The sequence below is a fragment of the Marmota monax genome, unplaced genomic scaffold (assembly GCF_021218885.2).
Source record: "Marmota monax isolate L192 unplaced genomic scaffold, Marmota_monax_Labrador192_F-V1.1 WCK01_AAM20220418_F8-fsc00007, whole genome shotgun sequence".
Taxonomy (NCBI): Eukaryota; Metazoa; Chordata; class Mammalia; order Rodentia; family Sciuridae; genus Marmota; species Marmota monax.
Genome location: NW_026692781.1, coordinates 11,298,286 through 11,322,036, shown reverse-complemented (window position 1 = coordinate 11,322,036; position 23,751 = coordinate 11,298,286). Strand labels below are relative to the sequence as shown.

Below are 23,751 nucleotides of genomic sequence, written 5' to 3'. Positions count from 1 at the left end.
AGAGAAAAGACAGCATATATACGGAGTGATGTCAAATGGAAATAAAAAATATATTCAATTCAAATATAAGCCATTGAAATATTAATACTTATAAAGTGCCCACAGGGGACAAAGGAGTTTACTAGGTATAAGGTTTAAAAGTTTTACTCACTTTGATTTTTTTTTCATAAATTTGCTTTGTTGATTTGGGAGGTTGGATCTTTTTATATAATTATTATAATGGAATTTTGATAAGAGGATGGATAGCATTAAAGTAGGGAGGGAGGGTTTGGATTGAAGGAATGAGGATGATTTAAGTCATAACGAGAGAAGAAGGCACAGACTGTAGGAAGAGAGAAACGGAGGAATAATCTACCATGGGAAAGAGGAAGTGGATGTTGGCTGTAGGCTAGGCAGGGGTTGTAAATGGGCAGTCTATAGGTCATACCTGCAGGTCTGTAGTCAAAGGCATGTCACATGTGACTTGCATAATTTAAAAATAATTTGAAATTGTTGATGACATTTGGAAGCTCAGAGACTCACACCAAAATATGGGATTTTGAGGTCTCCAGAAAAATCAGAGGAACTAGAAACACCTGCTACAATCCTGCATGGTAATAATCAGGTTACAATGGAAGGTGGCTGGCTCCTTCTAGGAGGCAGGAGTTTGACAGTTTGCCTCGAACTCCTGATTGCTTCTTCCCTGACCACCTTACTCATTTGCATCACTTACTCTTCCCTGTGGACATTTAGTTTGTGAACTTTGGACTTAGCACCCCGGGCCCAGAGAAGGGAGGCTTTTTCATTGCCTGGCTTACTGGTGTACTGCTGGTTGAAGCTGAACAGCTTCTTGTTGACTCCTATGGTCATCTGGTGGGAGTAACTTCCTGAGAGCTGATAGGTTTCAGGAAATGCTACCCACAAATATGGCATCTTGGCATTTCAGGAAACAGCAGAAGTAGGAAAAACATTCTCACCTTCCCTTTGCCTTCTCCCCTGAAGCAGCTCAAAAAACCTTCGTTCCAAAATTATCTCCTTGTACTTAGAGGAAAGAAATATCCTTATCCCCACAAGCCATAGAAGAATCAGAACAAACAGGCCTTGCTAAGTCCCCTTTCCCAGTTTATTCTCCTTAGCTTTGCCCACTTGGTTCAGTCACTTCTCCAAGACTGTCCACTCTTCAAATTGAAGCATTAAAATACACAAGATTTCCTGCCTCTATGAAGGCACCTGTGTCACATAAAATTTATCAAGTGAATTTGTGTGCTTTTCTTGTTATCTGTCTTTGTGTTATAGATGCTTTAGCCATAAACCTAGTAATGGGCTAAGAATTGTTTTCTCCCCTACAAATATCTGTTATAGTGGGTGTTAGGAATTAGGAAATTCTGTCATGTCATTATGGAGGGAACATATAGATGACAGTCACATCCTCTGTTGAATATGTTTGAGATTGGAAAGTGGAAATGGTGCTTAAGGGAAAGGAATTTGGCAACTTTTAAAACACAAATGCCTGAAATCATGATTTTTATAATGACTAGATGAAAAAGAGTAATTATCCTGTACTTTAAATAGTTCCAGAAGTGCTAGGAAGAGTAAATTTGTTCACTATGTAGTATTTCAGGAAAAATAATGCATCCGAGATATGCATGTAAATATACAGGTACATCAAGGTAAAAACTCAGACCTACATGTTTTGTTTATTAACATATTTAATTCTCATGCTCATGGTGTTATGAATCCCATCCTTTTGCATTGTTATTATTGGAAAGAAGCATATTCCTGTACCTCTGCATAATAAGGTGACTTAGTTCCCGCTTATAGCTGGGGCTGTGGAAGGTATGATTTTCCTCATAATGAGATCATAGGACTTGTGCGCTCTAGGATTATCTTGTCCAGGGCATCTGAATTCAAATCCTGTCATTGCAACTTTCTAGTTGTTAATCTCAGGGTATTACTTAAAAATTTTAGGGTAATTTTTTAAAATGACGATAACAATACATAATACAGCATCCTGCTTTGGAGATTAAAGGACAAATATCAAAGGTATACAATTTAATTTACAAGACCTAGTTTCAATAAATAGTGGCCTTTATTATAATGGTGATAATTTGTATTATTCTTCATGAAACCACTTATGGAAGGTCCCAGGTTCTCTGGGTTAAACTAATTATGAGCCTGTCAAGCTGTGTAGCATCTGGACAAACTGTGGGCAAAATGCACAGATGCATATTGCTGTCGCCATTGCATTCACTTTCAACACCACCCCATCCTGGCAAAATACCCATAAAACTTGTGTTTCCTGATGTCCCCAGTGGGTAGGAAGAGTGGAAGAAAATACCAAATAAAATGATTAGTATCAGGTCTGAAATTTCAGAGAGAGAGAGAAAGAGAAAGAGAGACTGAGAGGGAGACTGAGACTGAGACCCTTTACAACCTCTTAGTACCTAGCAGAGAAAGAATTTAACTGAGGACAGAGTTAGATGAGTGCTTCATGCTGCGACTCTGGACTATTCCTTGCTGTGGTTTGACCTTCTGTCCCAGCCTAAAGGCTAAATGAGCCTAATTAAGCAAACAAGCCAACAAGCAAATAAGCATCACAACCTGGGGGAGCTGTAAGGAGAAGAGAGCTTCTCAGTGACCAGGGAGGTAGCTGCGGTCTTGGCCTTGACCACAATGACTAGGTTTCCTGGCTTCAGGAGTGACTGGGAAGGGCATAAAGGTGGAAATATCGAATGCTATTGATACCTGGTCGAGTCAGCAACCCTGCCCCACAGAGCAGCTCTGGTCCAGAGTGTGTGCGTGTGGAGTCTATGCTGGTTAAAGCTCCTGGAAACTTTGAACAGACATGTCTGCTAATGGTATTTGATTTTCTTTTAATAAAACTTCCTTGTAATTCATGTGGCCAACATGCTTCCAAGGGGTAGGGGAGTTGGCACCATCTTCCTGAGCTGTCTAAATTTGCTCACGTTTCTGAATTGGATTTAATATTAAATGCTGACCTAAGCTGCTAAAAGATACCCTGAGAACAAACTGCAACTATTAGCAGAGACATGCTTTTGAGTTTTATATAAACACAGAGCTACCTCCTGCCCGAGATTTCCACTGAGCCTGAGTACTTGGGCAAAACTGAAAGAAAAGAATATAAATGAACATATTAAGGACCCTCCCCCACTTCTCAGAAGAAGAAAATTAACACTCAGATTCAGGCTTTGTGGTTCAAAGCACTACTTCTGGGCTTCTGCCTTTGCTGTACCTTTCTCTACAAGCAATCCTGGGGTTCTGGCTTTGTAGGATATTGTTGCTTTGCCCCTGAGTCTTCACTCTATACTTGTGCACCCTGTTCTCTGTTTTGGGAGGCAGTCTGTATGGATTGTGTCAGTGCAGCTCCTCCCCCTGTTTCATCTGACCAGTGAAGAGAATCAGCAAGAGAATCTATAGTGTTTATTCCCATGTGCCTATACTGCCTGACCATGTGTTGACATTTACTGGGCTCCTTATTAAAGGGCTCAGCTTCTATTTGGTAGCCTCACTCTGCTATATAGTTGTCATTTTGAGGGTCCCCCAAAGTCCCATGTGTTAAAGGCTTGGTCCCCAGCTTGGTGCTATTAGGAGGTGGGGCCCAGAGGGAGATTTTAGGTCATTGGGATATGCCCTCAAAAGAGAAGGTGGGAATCCATCCTATTCCTGTCCTTTGCTTCTGGTGAGATGAACAGTGTGATCTGCCACATGCTCCTTGCCATGATATATTTCCTTGTCACAGCCCAAAGAAGTGGGGCCAACCAACCATGGATGGGAACTTCCAAAACTGTGAGCCAAAATAAACCTTAGCTGTTTTTAAGATGAGTATCTCCATTACTTTTGTCACAGAAATGGAAAACTAACTAATATACTCTCTTGCGTAGGTACAACTACAACAGACAAATTTCTGGCTCAGAGATCTGGAGAGAAGGTGATGACAATTTTCTACTGCATAATCTCTCCCTCTCCTAGCCCCGGGGTTCCCAGAGTTGGTTTCCTTTAACTCCATTCCTTCTGGGCTGCTTCTCTCATTGTCCTCACTCAGATCTGATTCAATACTTGCAAATTGATCTCAGAGTCCTTATCATGAGGACTGAGAATCTTGCATGGTGTCCTGCCTTCTGCTGTGTAGTGTCCCCTGTCATCTTCTCTTGGTCTAACTCTTTCCATTAAGTCCATTTCTCTGCTCCTATCCTACCTTGTCTTTCTGAGCCTGGGTAATAGATGCAACTACCCACCTCTCCCCTGCAACAACCAAAGCAGTGGTGGAGAACTGACTTCCAGAGGTTTCCAGATGAGTAATCAGGCAAGAAAGAGCTTTGATATAGCAAAAAGCAACTTCTGAAACTTCTTTTGCGTTTGGAATAAAGGTTTGTGAGATGAAGCTGAATAATTAAACACCCTAAAGAATATGAAGTATTTTCCAGAAAGTTGAGCATATTGTGTTTTACATCATTCTGAGATGGTATATTTCCCTAAAATTTGTAGAAGTGAATAAAAAATATAATAAATATGAATTTATAAGTATATATATATATGGCAATCTATTATAGTATGTAATGTACATTTTCTTTCATTGCAAATTTGATTGTATGCTCTTAGCCAGTGAAAGCTAATGGGGCAGGCTGAACTGTACCCATTCAGCTAAGGAGCATAAGCTCACTATACTGTTCATACAGCCAGCAAAAACCCTTCATCTGTCTACCTGGAGTGGAGTGTGTTCATATTGCCTGTGTTCAATTTCTGCCATTTAATCTAAGGAATACTTTTAACCCCTAATGACTGACATAAAGCCACAAAAACTAAAGAATAGTTTTGTAATTGCTGCAAAGAAACAAAAGAAAAACATAACATCCTAAGTGTTTGTGATTGGAGGAAATTTCAGAAAGTGGTTGGGGAAAGAGAAGATTGGGAAGAGCAATCACTTAAGGGTTGGTGGGTGACCTTGGACAACTCATGAAACCTCACAAACTTTGCTGCACCTTGAAGGATTTCGCCAAACTGTGGGTATGGTAGCTGGAAAAAATAAGATAGAAGGTCTGTCTTGACTTGGAGGGAATCAAAGAAAACTAAGAAGGGTCTAGAGATAATGGCCTTAGTGCTAATGTAGGGGTACCATGGTCTGCAAAGAGCTCTACTCTGAACACCAGGTTTACCAGCATGCCTGTTTCCAATAATATTACCCACCTCTGTGCTAAAAGGGCTCCAAGAATGGTTTATTTTCTGCTTTCTATAACAGTTACCCTGCATGTACCCTGATAAATGAAACAAAGGGAAGAAATAGAATTTTCATCTAGAGCTTTCCAAACAATGCTAGCTACAGCTTTGCAAAAGAGGCCAAAATAAGCAGCTGTCACGCATTCATCAAATTCGGGACTCTCTCAAGTATTAAATCAATCCTGTCAAAGCAATTTTATTGCTGATGGATGAATAGATTGAAGGAGATGCATAGCTTTAAAAAGTCTTGCTATTTGAAGTAGAAAACATGCTGGGAGCCCGAGTGGCTTGGTGCCATTGTTTCAGAGACCAACAGTATTTACTGGGTAGATTCCAATTCTGTTACTCCTGGGCTTACTTGGTAAGTTGCACTGTTTTTTTCTTTGTGAGTTATACTATTTTAGGAGTATTCTACTAGCCACAAACTTAATCAAATTCAGAATATTTCTATAATTTCTGGTGTTTTGCAAAGAGCCATGGTCACTCAAAATATTCAGGCTAGGGCTTGCCCCAGTTTAGTCTTTTGGTGACTATAGCAGAAGGACTAGTGTCTGGGTCTTACTTTATTATAATAAAATATCTCCTTGTTTTTTGAATTAGCAAGTTGACTCTTTGAACATGGGCAACACATTGGACTCTCTCACCTTTTTTATTGCTGAAATTTTAAGTAGAAGTGAAATGAAGAGCACGCTTCCATTTTGTGTATAAAGATGCCCACCACGAGTCAGGCAGATGTATTTATTTGTGGAAACAGCAATGAGTTTACTTTGATCTCTTTATTTTCTTCCACCTTGTTATCATGTTTGTGTAGTAAGTTGTTGGGGTTTGTAAATTTGTCTAGGACACATGAGAAGTGACCTCTTTGGCACAGTGAGTTGAGTTCCCAACTAAGCTAGACAGCTACAAAGAACCATGCTGTGCTCCCCTGACCTCCCATGTCTCTAGGAGGGGCCTCTGCAGCATTTGTGTCTTCCAGGGATTGGCAGACAGACTACAGGTGAGCAACAAAAACCCCACTACTACCTATCCTTGTGGAATGATTTTCTCATCAGCCCACTTCAAACCTATTATCTTTAAATGGGCACTCAGTGTACTTATTCAAATAATTTTAATGTAAAAATACTTTGAGTGAATGAGTAGAATTCTTCAGTCTGAGCTGAATTCCCATAGCACATTTGATTACTATGAAGTGTTTCTTGGACTGGCTCTAAAGCTGTTCAAAGAAGCCAAAAGAATCAACCCCTCCGTACATGTGAACCACAGAACCATATACCAGTTAGATTTAAGATTTCTAGAAGGTACTAACTAGTCAACTCTCAATAGATACCTAGAAATAAGTAAGTTTAAATGGAAATATACAAAGGAGAGGGTTTTCTCATCGGAGAAATTGGTAGACAGTAAAATGAGCTACTTTGGATAGCTATGGAGCTTTTCTTTTAAAAGATCTTTATAAATAAGGCCAGATCCCTATCTTTTTGTACAGTATTTGATTTTTATACATAAAGAAATGAACTAGAGCAGGATTTTAATCTGTGCCCAGTGAGGGGGCTTCTCAGGGTGTGTGGAAGAGGAAAAAGTGGAGGGTGAGGACAATTGTTGGGACAGTGTAATCTAGTTTTTGAGGCAGGTGCTGCTAAGTCTAGGAAAGAGTAACAATTGTCTTTAATTTACTTCCAGATTCACACAAGAGAAGATCAAGAAGCAAGCAATGATGGCTCAAAACCACTGAAAAAAAAAATTTGCTTAGAAATTATGGCATTTCTTCTTTAGCTGTTGTGGCTTAGAGAACTCTCATTCAGTTTTATTGTACATATGTTAGAGTTTTCATACAAAAAGGTTACGGTGTGGGGCTCAGAGTAGGCACTGAATATTTTTTGAATGAATGGGTACAGAGGAGAGAACATATAGCAAAACATATTTGGCTTATGTGTTTCTTTAATGTTATTGGCAGAAGAAGCATTGAATATATTTGTTGTGCAGAAAAAGGGTCAACATACTTTGTCTGGGAAGGACCAGATAGTAAACATTTTAAAAGTTCAGTTTTGTGAACCATATTATCCACTGTGAGACTTTTTTTTTTTTTTTTGGTACTAAGAATTGAACCCAGGGGTGTTTAACCACTGAGCCATATCCCCAGTCATTTATTTAGAGACAGGGTCTCACTGAATTGCTAAGTGCCTCTATAAGTTGCTGAGGCTGGCTTTGAACTTGTGATCCTCCTGCTTCAGCCTCCTGAGCCACTGGGATTACAGGTGTGATCCAATGTGCCTGGTTCTAATGTCTTACTTATTCAACTGTGCCATTATATCATGAAAGCAGCCATAGATTCTATATAATTGATGGACATTGTTGTGTTCCTATAAAACTTTATTTATAAAACAGGCAGCGTGCTGGATTTGGCTCCTGGGCAATACTTTCTTGACCACTGGTGTACAGCTCAGGTATGATCAAATCTCTTAGCTTCTATTTGCAATTGTTTGAACTAATGCAGTTATCACTGTCAATAAAAGTGTTGGGTGCCATAATATAACAAAATGTGAGTTAAGTAAAACAAAAGTTCCAGTAATTATTTAGAACTCCATGTGTGTTTGTGCAGTTAATCACTAAGAATAGTAGGTATGAGAATGTCATTAATAGTAGCTTATTGTTGGATCAACATTTTATGTAAAGAGGGTTTCAACTTTTATTTCAGAATAGCTGAATAGAAAACAAGGGCATGTGTATGTTAGCAAATGTTCATTTTGCTTTGTTGTCATTTTAGGATTTTTTTTTCCTTTCTGCTTTTTAAACTCTTAAAGGGGCTTCTATATAAAAAAACATTGGAAAATGTTTATTTCTTTTTCAGAATGAAAAGTCTGATCTATGAAAAGCTTTCTGTGTTGTGAAGATGAGGTTTTTAATTCATGGAATGAATTTTCTTTCCTTCTTAACACAGATACAGCCTCCTTTCTTAGGAAGGAGCCAGCAATGATGGGACCAGAAGAAGTCAGTGTGTTAACACTAGGTAATCCAGCATGACCAAAAGCAGGATGTTGAACACATTTCTGGCAGAAGCACGAATAGCCAACTTGTAAATCAGCAAGGATTTTGTAAATGTCTCATGTACTGCAGGGCTACTCTCTTTATGGAAACCTTGACATATTTATTCATTCCCTCTCTGCCTCAGTCTCTGTCATTTCTCTCTCCTCTCTCTCTTTCCCACCATCCTATCCCAGTTCTGATTAATTACTGGCACTTTTTTTTTTTTTTTAATTTGGCTTACATTTTTTTTTTTTGTTATTATGGCATCCCAATACTTTTATCTACAATGATAACTGTGCTGATTCAAACAATTCCAAATTTAACCAACTTTCTAAAATTAGTTATTTTTGAATTGAAATAGTAAAAATAAACAGTCTTAATGCTGGTTGTGTTTATGGCATAAAATTATTTCATCAACCTTACCCACAGAAACATTAGAATGGTAAGAAAAAAACAATCCAGGGCAGTATAGTAATTTAGGACACAACATTTTCTTTAGTAATCTATAGCTATCTAGAGATAAATTTCATTTATGTGAATTTCTTTTTTAAAAAAGTATCTGCTAAGTAGAAAATAGCTAATTATTATAAATATTCATGATTGTGCCTGCAAACTGCCTGTAACTTAACAATTTGGTCCTGGGATTTTCTGTGGCCCTAAGCAAGCTTTTGTCTCAGTTTTTCCATTTGCAATGTAAGGTATCATTTTTAGAATCACAAATTTAAGATAGTAGGAAATGACTAGAGATAAAATTATTTGATTATATCCCTTTATTTTTACTTTGTTATTTTTCCTGATAATGAGACTCAGATACCATGACTTGTCCATAGTCTCATAGCACATGGGAACTTTGGGACTTCAGAGGGTCTTTTTCTATACTAGTTTGACCTGAGCTTTCAGAAGAACAAGGATTTCTTGGGGGAAGGCAGGTAGTTCAGGCAGGAGCCACAAGATTAATCCATCAGTCTTGCTGTGCTAGCACACCCCACCCCATATCCCTCCCCAGATTTAGCTCTCTTCTGACAGAGCTGTAGTGACAATGGAGAGATTCTGTCGTGGCTTGCACATGGTAGGACGGGTGCCCTGAATTTCCTTGTCAGTTCTTCTTAACACATAGCCAACTCAAAGAACTAGAAATAGCTTCTGTTCCGTGAAACAAGATGGTTGTCTATAGGACATTCTGGGCAACTGAGAATTCTGTTTCTACTATGAGTCAGGAACCGCACTAGTGCTATTGATCCTCCCTCTTTATATAAATGCATTACACATTTTTGAAGGGTTAGACAAGAGAAAGACAAAATATGTTCTTCCCCAAGGTAATGTGAAATATTTTCTTCAGTCATGTTGCTATTGCTTGAACATTTGTGTCTCCTCCAGAATTCATGTGGAGACTGAATCCCCCATGTAACAGTGTTAAGAAGTGGGAGTTCTGGATTATTGTCTTATAAAAGAGTTTGAGGGAATGAGTCTGGACCTCTATCTTTCTGCCGTGTGAGGACACAGAATTGGTCTTTTCTGGAGGGCACAGCAAGTGCCCTCTTGGAGGCAGAGAGCAGCCCTCATCAAACTAGAAAGAACTAGAAAACTGACCCCTTCATCATGGACTTTTCAGCCTCTAGAACTGTGAGAAAAAAAAATTTCTATTATAAATCATCCAGCCTCAGGTATTTTGTTATAGTGGCAGAAATGGACTAAGACAGATGTAAAAGACTTGAATTTTATAGCATCCCAAGGATCAATACCCTACAACATTATAGAGACATAATTGAGGTGTACAACATTGAATGACATTCCACACTGGCTTGAATTTAGAGGTGAGAGATAGGACCATTTCTTGAACGAAGGTGGCAAGTTGGTTTTAACTTACCAACTGCTTCTGATGAGTAAGGGTTGTTGGTACTAAGGTGCTCAGATGGTTTCCTCCTGCCTAAACCTGGAATGAAAGCGCTCATTAGCAGTTTATGATCCCTGCCACAGGCATGGGAGTGGGGGTTGCAGGAGGGGCAGCCCCTGGTTGTGTATTGGCTATTGTTGATTTGGAGGAATCTTCTAAATCTGCTCTTAACTGAATACAATTAAAATTGATCAATAAAAAAAGGAGGGAACTAAAAGATGAAAGCTATTTTTATTGTCACAACATCAGTAGGACTAATAGAAATAGCACAGGAAGTTGTGACAGTTAGAAACTCCAGTTTTAGTTCAATGCATAGCTGTTTATCAAGGATCTCTTTATAGTGATACCTTTCAGAATGGAGAAGTGTAAAATAAAGAGTTTTTCCTCCAAAAAAAAAAAAGTAGAAAAAAAAAAAAAAGTGGAGGCTCAGAGCACAAGTGATATAGCAGATCTTGGACGATGAACGTTGATTTAAACATAAATTTCTTTAATCAGCACCTTTCCTTGTCATTTAGGTCTTACAATGGTAGCATATAAATGAAAGTTTCTAAAGGCTGAGATTTTTAGTTATTTGAATCTTACTAAGTAAATATTAGTATTTTGGTTCTATTAGATATTTATCAGCTCAAAGTGGTTAGAAAATTCGTTTCAAAATGAAGTCTTTTTCAGAATAGATCTCTTTTTACCTTTTGCCATTGAGTTTTCCAGGAACTAAGTCAAGATACCCCTGAAGAATACATCATGGTATGAGGCACAGCCATGGCCTCATAAACATCAGACTTGTGAATAGTTCCAGTACCATCCCTGGTTCTTCTACTGCTACTTTAGCTGTTATTTGTAGCCTGGGACTAATCACCTGGGCTCTGTGAGCCTCACTTGTAAGGCTGAATACTCCTGTCTTCCTCAAAACAAAAGGGGGACTCCCAGATGACTGTTTCCTAGTGATGCATGACCTGCAGAAAGTTATTTAACTTCTTGGTGCCTCTTGGTTTCCTTATTTATAAAATGAAAATGAAAATTCTTTTAACTAACAGATCGAAATGAAAAGAAATCATACAATGTCTGCTATCAGATACAAAGAAATTAATGGTTTAATTAAGAAAAATAACTAGAAATTTCTCAAATAAATATATTTCTAAATCCCCAAATACCCCAAAACAAAAAAATATAATGAAAATGATAAAATGGTATCTACTCCATAGGGTTGTTAATAAAGAATGAATTAATACATATTAAACATTTAGAGAAACGAGTGGCACAGAACAAATATTCAATATGTGTTAGCTATTTATTCTTCTATGAAATTGTTTTGGAAGAAAGAACTATATAAGCGAAGAATTATATATTAGTACCCAAGTTGCATGTATAAAAATTGGATTGAAACACATCTTTCATAATGTGGAAATCTGCCAATACTTGGTATAAAGGAATTGTTTCAAGTCCTGTTTATTTTCATTTTCCCCTCTTCTTTTTACTATCACCCCATCTTCTATTTCTTTTATCTTCTCTGGAAAATGAAAAGTGATGATGAAAAAGGAAAGATTATATTCCCTTAATGCCTCAGAAGAAAAACTGTGAAATTGCAATGTGGCTGGGCATGTTGGTACACACCTATCTGATCCCAGTGGCTCGTGGCTGGGCATGTTGGTACACACCTATCTGATCCCAGTGGCTCAGGAGGCTGAGATAGGAGGATCCTAGGTTCAAGGCCAGCCTCAGCAACTTAGTGAGGCCCTGAGCAACTTAGCAAGACCCTGTCTCTAAGTAAAAAATAAAAAGGACTGGAACTGTGGCTCAGTGATTAGAGGCTCTTGGATTTAGTCCTTGGTACCAAACAAAAAATTGCAATATAATAATGTTAACAACAAAAATAACATATAGTCAAATCTACCAGCTGCAAAAAACAAAACAAACAAATTGGTTTAGCTCTGTTTTTGGTGTGGCCAATGGAGGCCTATAAGTTTTTCAGTGATTTGCAGAATGCAGAATAAATTTCAGCTGGCAAGGCATCATTATGCTTTGGTACAATTGTTGGGTGTAAGGCAAGAAAAGACTTTCACAGATGTTTCTGTCCTATGTGTTTGTGAATTTGAAATGACACATAGTTTTTTTTTTTTTTTGGTAAATGAATTAAAAGTGTTTTCAACTGTAAATGATACATTTTGGCTGAGACTAATACTATAAATATAGACAGATACTGGTAAGGATGTGGGTTATGTGTTTTGAGGTCACTGGGAAATGATTGGGAGGCATTTGGCTAGATGTTCTACCATTTCCTGCTATGTGGCTTCTAATTGACGTAATTGGCTCTTTGGAGGAGGACTCTTCAGGACGCTCTGCCAGCTATCTAAATAATGAATGATTCTGCATGGATAAAAGTAATCTGAGGTCACCAGACAGTGACTGGTACCCATAGTTACTCCCCAGTCTTGTCTGTCAGTCTGTCCATCCATCCATCCATCCATCCATTCATCCATCCATGATTTCAGAGTCAATTGAATTCAAAGAAGCTGTTACAAGCATGATCACGAATCCATACCAACAATTGCTTAGTGAGAGTGCACCCTGTGTCCTTAATCCACATTAAGGACAAACTGTGAAATGGGTTTGGACACAATTAATCTCAGTGGACTCCACAGTTTGGTGGAGAAATCACTCATTTGCAAATTGAGAATGTCCTCATTAAAGATACGTGACAACGATAAGAACAATTCCCCAAATTTGTATTAGGTTTGAGCAATAATATACATATTTAAATCCCTCAAGAACATATTTATGCAAATAGGAGCAGGAATGGTTGACTGTACCCATAATCTCTACATTAAAGAGGCCCACAGTGTGCATTTACACAGCAGACCATGGCCTGACTTCAGTGGCAATGAGCTGTGGATTGAATCTCATCGAGAGCTACTAGGAGCTTCCCCTCACTTGGCAGTAATAATAGCTCCAGAGGAACTCTTACATACTTAGGATCTCAGTGAAACAAGCAGGATGGAATGAATGCATTTTTTTTGGCCTTTACTTCTACCAAATTTCACCCCCCTTTAAAAAAACTCATTTCTATTGGCATTAAATAAACAGAGGAATTCACCACCCTCCCTCCAAAATCTAAATTTGTAATGGGAGTTTAAATCCATACAAACAATGCTATTTAGAATGAGTCATGCTATAATATACCATATATCATATATTGTCAAATATTGCTTTGGTCTGCAGACATAATTAATATAAGCTAGCCATTAATAGTATGATATATGATCCAGGAACCTTTAATGTAACAAAAGCCAACTAATATTTATCTCTAATGTGCTATAATCTTTTCTCACCATCACAGAGTGTTAACAAAGGGTATATTCTTTAATGTTATACTCCCATGGGTTTATTTGAACTTTTTTCTAGTTTAATTAGATTATTCATTTTAATTAAAGTACAGTGCAACATTTACATGGTGTTTAATCTGAAAGTTAATCCTGTTTTCTTAAAAGATTAAGTATAGTAATAAATATAAAATAATGGTGGCTGTTTCTCATAGGACTGGCACTTTGGCTACATGAACAATTTCTGGTGGAAGTAGTAGCTATGTAGACTTTCTCTAGTATTCTTTCATAAGGCCTGTATACCACAAAAAGTTTTCTAACCAATTAAGAGCTTTCACAAGAGCCACACCACTTGCAACTCATGAATGTTCCCATCTTTTGAATCTGAGGCAGGACCCATGAGCTTGCTGAAGCAGCTCCACAGACTGTGTTTATATGCTATGGGCTCTGGAGAATTCTTCCTTTTCATGCACAGTTCTTCTTGAGCCAGGGAGTCTGATCTTTTCCTAGAGATAAGCATCCTTGTTGCAGATTTTTTTTTTCACCAGCCCAGCTAGCTACTTCAGGGCCCATGGGGATCACCTCTACTGCAAGCACCCTGTGTCTCCATTGATCAACTGCACAGTGATGGTTTTCTCCTCCACTCTGAATGTGTTACTCACTTCCATGATCACACTGCAGACTCATCATTGCCAGAGACCTACTCAAACTTGCTATTCTGCAGCCACGACTTCCTTCCTTCCTGTTTCTGCTATGATAACACTTCATCAAATCCTGTCTGTTGACCTTGTACCTCCTCCTATTTTTATTTTCTTCCTAATTCACTTACACTTCATGGTCATTACAACCTCTTTCTTGCAAATACCCTCAGTTCCCTTGTCCTGCTCATTCTATGATAAGATTACTGTATTGGATGAACCTAACCATTCATTCACCTTCCCTGTCTCCACCCCCAAATTGAGTCTTCTCCATCATTATCTATAATAATATGATATCTCCCATTTGAAAGAGTTCTAATTTGACTTTCTCCTTAATAGCCTCTTTGACACATGATTTTCTAAGGAAACTGTGTATACCTGTTTATTTCTTTGCCTCTCATTTGCTTTTTTAATATTTATTTTTTAGTTATAGGTAGACGCAATATCTTTATTTGGTGCTGAGGATTGAACCCAGTGCCTCACACATGGTAGGAAAGTGCTCTGTCTCTGGGCCATAACCTCAGTCCATCTCCTTTGCTTTTTGACCAGTTTCAATGGTTTTCACCCCCACCTCCTTATCAAAATTTCATCTTGCTAAAGTTGTGAATCATGTGCATGTTTTCAAATTTAATTGACACTTTTTGGTCTACATCCTATTCTGCTTTACAGACACATTTGTCATAACTGCCAGTAGTCTCTGCCCTTTTGAAACACTTTTCTTCTTGTCCTTGATGACACTAAACTGTTCTTACTTCTCTGGTCTTTCTGATTCTGTCTTGGGGTCTTCTCTTCTGTCCAAACTCTAAACAGACTGCCTTGAAGCTTGTCCTAAGCTCTCTTATTTCCCCAACTTTTTGAGAATTTGGAATCTTAAAGATTCAAGACTCGGGCTGGGGTTGTAGCTCAGTGGGAGAGAGCTTGCCTAGCATGTGTGAGGCTCTGGCTTCTGTCCTCAGCAGGACATAAAGATAAATAAAATTAAAGGTATTGTATCCATCTACAGTTACAAAAAATATTTAAAAAAAGATTCAAGACCCATCTATTGGAAAAACACAACTCCATACAAAGACTTGTACAAATGTTCATAGCAGCTTCATTCAAAATAGCCCAACTAAAAACAACACAAAATCCATCAATTGTTAAATGGATAAACAAAATATGTGTTGTCTATACAGTGGGATACTATTCAGCAATCAAAAAGAATAAAGTACCAAAGCATATAACACCATGGATGAATCTCTGATGCAATATGCTAAGTGAAAAAGACTGATATCAAAGAGTTCACCTGTACCCTATGTTTCCATTTATTTAATATTCTAGAAAATTCAAACTCATCTATAGTGACAAAAAGCTTGTCAGTATTATTTGAGGCTGGGGCAGAGAGAGGGATAGATTGCATAGGAGAACAAGGAAATCTTCCAGGGTGATGGATGTGTCTTATATCTTGTGAAGATGGTTTCATAGGTGCATACATGAGTTGAAAACTCATGAAATTGAGCACATTAAATGGATGCAATTTATTGTAAGTTACATCTCAATTTTAACCAAATTGATTAACATCTATATCACAATAATTCTTACATTTATGTGTTTAATACAGATCTCTCTTCATACCGAGGATCCAACTATTCACTTGATCTAATCCGTCTGAGGGCTGGAGGTGTAGTTCAGTGGTAGATGCTTGCCTAGCATATGCTGGGTTCAAAGCACAGCATGAAAACACTGGAAGGAAAAAAATAGCAAAAAGAAAACTAGATGCAGCCATTGTGATATTTCCTAGGAATAAGTCTGACATGATCCTTGGATTTATTCTCCACAGGCTTTCCCCCACTTACCTTAGTGACTTTCTGTCTTAAAGAGATCTCAAAACACAGTGGCTTAAATAAAATAGAAGTTTGTTTCTGTATCAGAGGATGGTCTAGAGATTGGTGAGCCAGGGCTGATGTGGTGGCTGTCATCTCAACTCCTGGATTCCACTTCTGGGTTCCAGGAATGCTTCAGTTCTCATGATGTCCCAGCCAGCAGGAAGAGGGAAATGGTCAAAGTATCCCTCCTGTCTTCGTTTTAGGATGCAACCCAGAAATGTGACTTGGCCATGCTTCATAACGAGGCAGGCTGGGAATGGCTGGCTTTACGCGGCTGTGTATACAACTAATGCTTTGTTCTTGTGGTAGAAGGGGAGAACTGATGGAGAGACAAGGCATCTCTATCTGGCTTATCTAGGGTGTGTGGAGACTTGGGCAAATGTGTTTTGTGAAACTTCTATCTATCTATGCAATTTGATTAAAATGTATTATAAAATTCATTGGTCTATGTGAAGTAAAGTGATTTATCAATGAAGACTTAGAATAATGGGCACAGAAGAGGTCCTTACATATTTATATATTGTCTAATCAGTGCACATGTCTGGACATCTCTCCATGTTCCTTATTGTCAATTGCATTGTTACTGCCTCATTTTGGATCTCCCATGCAAGAAAAATGTAGCAACCATGTTATTACTCACAATGACATGGCTCTTCAGAACTTTTTATATTGAAACAGTATAGACCTTGCCACTGCAGTACCCTAATACCATTTATTTTAGTGCTGGTGTATCATTACTCATGATACAGAATCGTTTATCTGTCTTGTCACTAGTGACGACTGGCTTCTAACGACTCTCTAAGATTGTCTCTGTGCTTCCTTGATGATGACTATGAAAGTAAGTCTTACCCAGAGCATGCAAGGATATGCAAGCAATCACTTTCTTGTAGCTTTAAAATTCCTATTCTTGAATTTATGGCATACATGTGGAACAACACAACTTCCAAATATGTCTTTTTGCGAACCCTCTAGGTTGGAATCACTGCATTTGCAGAATATGATCTCTAACAATGTTGACTGCACCCCTACAGAATGCAGTGGTGAGGCACTCATAGCAGAGTGAGAAGAGCAGCCATTTGTAGAAGCAATGTCCATGCTTCATCTAGCACATACAGCTCAAGACAGATCTGAGAGAGCATAACAACACCACATCCATTAGGGCAAGAGCAGACATCACTGGTGGACCTGTTGCTATTGGGGGGCATGGTCTCTGAAGCCATTGGAGGACATAGCCAGGCTTCTCTTCTTGATTGACAGGTCTGGATGTAGGCTGCTTTCTTCTTCCTGTAGAAGCTGCCACTGGGTGCCTCTTACTCTTCTGCTCTTTTCTCCAGAAGACGGCATGTAGAATGGGATATAGTGCTCTCAACTTTTTAAGCCCAGCTGCTTTTGAAGATCAGCCTCCAGTTCTTTGAATTAAAGCAATGGGATGACAAGACAGATAAACAAGGGGAAGCTACAAGCTTCCAGGAAAACAATTACTGAGGACTCATAGTCATAATTCCTGGGTCAACACTGTACATTTAGGATATGGGAATTAAATGTTTCCTTGGAATCTTGATTTTGGAAGGTAGAATGTATCAATCATCCTAAGCACAGAAACCTTCTTCATCTCCTTTGGGAAGTACCATCCAGGCTTGCCAATCAGCTTTGAGAGAATCATGGCCGCCATCTTCTCTGTAGTGAAAGGGCTACAGTTCTGGGGATGGCCGTGCTCTTACCACTTTCCATTGGGTGGTGGCATCACAGTTTTGAGTAAAGTAGTGCAATGAGATTGACGAACTGTATCATATACTGTATTTTACTATCAGATGCCATAGTATCTCACAACAACCTTATAGAGGAATGAATACATTATTTTAAAGATAAGCAAAATGAGATGCAGAATGATAAACAACTTTGTAAAGTCTGTCTGCCTTTAAAGACCTCAGTGTTTCTACCTCAGTTATTCTAGCATTGGGAAAGAACAAGACACAGTTTATGCATCTTACCTCAATGCCACCTGAGAAACTGATTTGGAGAAATTTGGACTAGTCAGTGCCAAATTCCTCTCTTAGGCCACTTGTTCTTGGAGGTTTAGAGCTGCAACAGGAAACATACCTCCTTAGGAGATTTAGCTGGGCACAGCCTGACCATCTGCTCTGTTGGCAGGGGCTGCTATAGGCTGACTTTATGGATAAGGGAGATGGAGCAGGGCCTGTCACTGGCCAACAGTGCTGCTGGCAATGAAGCCTGGAGACAGACGGACCCCTAAGCAGACTGATGGCTGTCAATATCTCAGAGTCCATGGGGCAGACATAATGAAATTACATCTTAAACAAAGGCAATTCAGTGAAGTCTTGAAAGACAGCTTCAGTGGTGGAAGGAGACCCTCTTTGGCCAGCATCCCTGCTAGGGCTGAGGTTAGAGCAATAAACAAGACAGTATGCTAGGATAGGAAGACATTCAGTAAGCATTAATACACATATTTAATTACAATTGTGATAAACTCCATGTTGAAAGTAGGGTGGTTTTTGATAACATGTAATGGGGAGATCTAATGGGGAGTCTGTGTTGGGGAAAGGTTTTTAGGGAGGTCTCTGCTGAGAAGGCGATATTTATAACAAACCCTATGGGTTGTTTGTAATAGACCCTATAGGTTGTTCACCAACTATAACAGGTAACACTTTCTCATTATTCCTTCTCCCTTAGGCTCTCCCAACCCCTTCTTCCACTTTTGATTTTTATGAATCCACTTTTCTTTATCTAGCCATGTGCTTTAGGAAGGTGGCCAGGGGGTTTGGGTCCTGATTGATCTGGGTCCATCACAGAGATCTCAGTCTCTTGCCCTTCATTGGTTCAGGCACGTGTTACATTAGAGCCTGTGTTACAGTATTGGCCCAGGCAAGTGGGAGGTCTACCAGAAGGTTTTGGGGGAAAGTTTCCTCACTCCAAGGAGGAGGTGACCTTTTTTGAACCTGAATGTTGTTATGTATGGTGACCTTGAATAGAGGTTGCTTGAGGACAAATCCTACTCACCAAAGGTAGAGCTGAAAGATGGAAAGAATCTAAGTTCTTGTTGGTTCCTTAACTGTATACTTCAACTGCAGAGCACCCCAGCTTTAGATTTTTAGGTGTCTTCCTCATTGTGTGAGCCAGTTGAGTCTGGGTTTCTGTTATTTGCACCTGCAAATATAACAAGAATTACCCAGGTAATGAGTGATTGGGGAGGGCCATGCAGTGCAAATAGAAAGCGTTGCCAAGTATCCGGCGAGCAATGATGAAGGGCAGGGGGAGGAGCAAGATAAGGATAAGAATTGGCAGGGGTCAGATACCATCATTCTTGGTGGTATCTGACATTAGCTAATAATTTGTATTTGGTCTCCTTATGGAATTCAGGTGTATGACTCTTCATTTGTTTTAGGTCTCTCCAACAAAGTGCTACATAATTCTTTGACTTCTGAATAATGGAGGATGGGAATATTATGTATATGATGGTCTACAATATTAAATTCACTAATAATCTCTCGGTTCTTGAATTTACTTGGTTCTTGAACCTGTAGCCTGAGTTCTCTGGTGTTGGTTTAAGTATTGTTGCTCTTGGACTTGCTGTTCAGTGAAGCTGCCTGAGGGTCACCCAATCTCAGTAGCAGTTGAATTAGATCTTTAGCACTTAACAATTAAATCTTTAGCACTTAAGCAATAGTCTAAAGAGAGTAGTTACACTAGTTGTGTTTGCCTCAATGATAATGGTGAAGCTCTTTGACTTATTTGACCAAAGGATCTGAGGAAGAATCTGAGAATTCCAAAAAAAGGAATGAAGACTAAGGTTGAATGGCTCTTATAGAAGAGCTCCTGACTGGTCCCAGAAACCGGAAGAGAGAGGGTCAGGGAATTAGTGGGTCCAAAATAGCAGTGAGGTATATGATTTCTAATGAGGTAAATTAACTTAGGAGACCTACCTGCTCTGCTCAACATTGCCCATTGTCATTAGCCCTTTGGCACATGTAGGGCCTTAGCTCATTTCCTGCCCAGATTGCCTGGTTGTATCTTCTGGCAGGGGAGCCTGCTCCGGATGATTGCTTGCATGACTTGGACCCTGGCTTCCTAATGCAGCATGAGGTGTAGAAGCCCAGGCTTTGGAACCCTGACACCACTTAGCAGCTACATAAACTTGAGCACCACATTTAACTTCTCTAAGCTATCGTTTACTCATCTGACATGTTCAAATCTCAGCATTGGAAGCCTCATATTTCTCTGTTGTGATTCTCAGAGTTATTCTAAGAAGTCAATTAAACCCCAGACCATATTGATCAAAATCTCAGGGGGTGTGGCTTGGGTTACAGTTTTTAAAACGGTAAGATGAAATAACAGTACCTAACTTAGAGAAATGTTGTGAGGATTTAATGAAGCAATCCGTGATGAGTGTTCAGTACAGCACAGATGTTCAACCTATGACAGCTGTTATTTAAAATCATTATTATTTATCATCACTGCCACTGGTATTTGTGTGTTGGTTCCCGATCTTTCTATAATTGCAATACGGAGAATCCTGTCACCTTTACTATTGCCTTAGTTAACACAATGCCACAACACAACTATTTATTAAGCCATGTCCCAGGCACTGCGCTGGGATCAGGGAATTTAAGAAACAAAATAAAAATCCAAGAGCACAACCAAACAAAACCAAAACCCCACAGTTTTCAGAAAGCTTGTTTTTACCATGAGAATTCATTTCTCACAGTAAGATCTAACTTGAGAATATGATTGTGATTATTGGTCTGAATTAAAAAAAAAAAAACCTATGAGCACAAAAATCTTTTTAAGTTCCCTGAAAAATACTTAATACTTTGATTTGTGCTCTTTGATAGATAGGTTAAGCTACCTAATCTGCAGGTTCATTACAATTGCCTCATATTTGGAGAGCGATTTTTTTTTTAAGTCTGTGTGGAACCTTCTGGGATACCTCCAGCATAAGCACAGCCCTGAGCAAACCATGCTTTGCAAAGCCAGTTATTTGTTTTACTTCTGCCAGAATATTGAAAGTTTGCCTGGCGAACATTCCCTGAAATCAAAATGACTTATTCTCAGGCTTCCTTTGCTTTTGATCCTGCTGCAGGATGGTGTGTTTTCCTAATGATGCAGAATCTCTCGTTAAGTTCAGGAAACAGGATATAAGGATAAGTCAATTGACTCAATTTATGGACATAATAAAACGGTCCCTATTACCTTCAGCAGTCAAGGCAAGACAAGGTGAAACACAGTGTTGTAAAGTTATTATGACAAAATAGTTTAGTATTTACCTGACCAAATAAAGTGAAAATACTGCATTTATTTTTGAAGCGGCATTTCAGACATTATGACCTAAAATTAATAGTGGTAGACGATCATTTATCCTGTCGCACAGGGATATTGCAGAGTTCACTCAAAGCCAGGAATATCTGCTATTAAATCATGGCAAACTAAAAAAAAATTTTTGAAGTATTTCCTCGTGTCTGCTCTATGTCTACTGTTGGCCCCACCGAGCCAGTGTTAACAGCTAAGGTATTTCTTTTTCCATCTTGTAATATAATTAAAAACAAATTTAGAAGCAGAATAGATGTTTTGTATGTTAGAGCCCTGTTAGTTTTGGGGAAGGCATTGGCAATGCATGCAGCTGTTCCTGACAATTATAAACTCAAAAAAGGAAAAAAAAAGTACCAAATTGACCAAATATGGTTGCCTTTGTCTTCTAATGGAAAGCACATCTTTGGGTGGCCACAGGAAAAATAGATGTGTCAAATATTTTTAACTTGCTCCATTTCAAAAGAGGAGGAGTTGAATGTAAAGGGTGGTAGAAGGTTTCAAGTAGTTAAAGGCATCCTGTGGGTGTGAATGATATTAACTTGTAAAAATAATTGAAGTTAGAGCTAAAGTTTATTTTATTTCTGGTTTTGGTTATTTTCTAGACTCTAGAATATACAGTCTAAAGTGTAAAGTGTTTTGTGTTTCTAAATTAAAATGGGACTCGGACTCCAACTTAGATAAGCAAGTCTTTGTGGGCATGAAACAGAACATTTTACTTTGAATATCTAATCATGTGTTTGCATATATTGATTGAGAGCTGCAGAGTGATCAATAATAAGACCCTTCAAGTTTTGCTACTGGTTTTTGCATAAATCCTGCTCCCAGCAACTCTATTTAATAAATTGCTTCTGGCCATCCTCGATTCACTCATCCTCACTCCCAATCCACTTTACCTCACACTGCTTTTTCTTTTTTATAGTTCTGTCACTTTCTAACATTCTACGTGATTTGCTTTTTATGTTTGATATTAATTATTTCTCCCGTCACTCTCCAAGTGAAGCCAAAATCTTTGATTTGTTTACTGATTTATCCCAAGCATCCAGTGCAATGTCTAGCACATAGTAGGTACTCAATACATATTTACTGAATGAATGATTTATCTTTCTTCTGTGTGAAACACTACAATGGTTTTCATTGGCCTCATAATAAAGATTGACTTCATTAGACGGCATCTATGATCCAGCTCCAGCTTACCTATCCAAATATACGTCTTTCCATTTATGTACCAAACCACGGGCTGTCTTACTTGTGGTTATTTGCACATCCTGGCTCTTTGGCCTGGAATTCTCTTTGTTGGCTTTTTTCCTGGCAACTCTGATTAAGTTCTTGGGAACTTAGTTTAGTTTGGTCTTCCAAGTCTTGCATTCCTTAAAGCACTCTACTATAGTGTAGCAAATTTATTGACATTGACTTTTCATCTGTATCTTTCTCCTTTAGGCTGTAAGCTCTCTTGGGTCAAAAGCCAGGCATGCTTTGTTCATAGTTTCTGTTGTGCCAGGAACACGGTAGGAGGTTCATTAAATATGTGCTGAATCATTGAATCATGAAAGAAGGATATATACAACTCAAAGCTAGGATCATCCTAGCCAGGGGAAGAGTGGAATAATGCTCTTTTGGAAGGTATTTTTGAGTATCTCAAAGGACTTAGGACTTTTGGCCCCAATTTCTCTTGCGTTGAATTGTTATTATGCCTTAATTTAACAAACTGCAGTAATGCTGCAGTGGTTAAGCAGGTTACTCTGGAGCACCACCATATAAGTTCAGATCCCACCCCTGCTGCTCACTACATTGCTAACATCTCTTAGTTTTCTTATTCCCAAAGTGGGCATGGTTTTGGTAATAATAGCACTTACCTCATGGTAATCTTTGCAAAGATTCAGTTAGTTTGTACATTTAAAGAAGAAGTAGTTTAGGATATCATAGGTTTCAATAAAATTAAATTTTCCCAATCAACCACATGTAGCAGAATTTGCTTAGAAGATTTATAGGTCAAAAAGTTCTATAATAGCAAGGAAATGAAGACATTGTTGTTGGGAAAGGCCCTTTGTCCATCCCACCATCAGTATTTTTGCCAGTGCATGCTTGAGTACTCTTTCTGGCTTGTCTGTGCTCTTCCATGTCTATATTTCTGTGCCTGTCTCCACAATGGTGGTTGGAAATGCCAAATTAGTCCCTTTGTCTCTTCTGCAGCACACTTAGGCCCCGCTGTCCTAGGCTGCTATTTAAACTGGACTCTGCCTATCTTTAGGTGTATAAAGCTTGGCCAGTGACTGGGCCATCTTTGGCTTTTGCAGATGCTCATTTCCCTTTTAGTAGGGCCATCTTTCTTTGGGGGCAGCTATAGTTTTAAATGGCAAATTTATTTTCTTCATTACAGATAGAAGGGAAAAATAATGATGATAAGTACCAGAGCAGGG

At 38.7% G+C, this 23,751-nt stretch overlaps 1 pseudogene; it reads right to left on the bottom strand.

Annotated features, from left to right (window-relative positions):
- Window positions 1-912, bottom strand: part of LOC124094637 (MICOS complex subunit MIC26-like) — a 109,872-nt pseudogene extending 108,960 nt beyond the window's left edge.
- Between the last annotated feature and the right edge of the window lie 22,839 nt (window positions 913-23,751).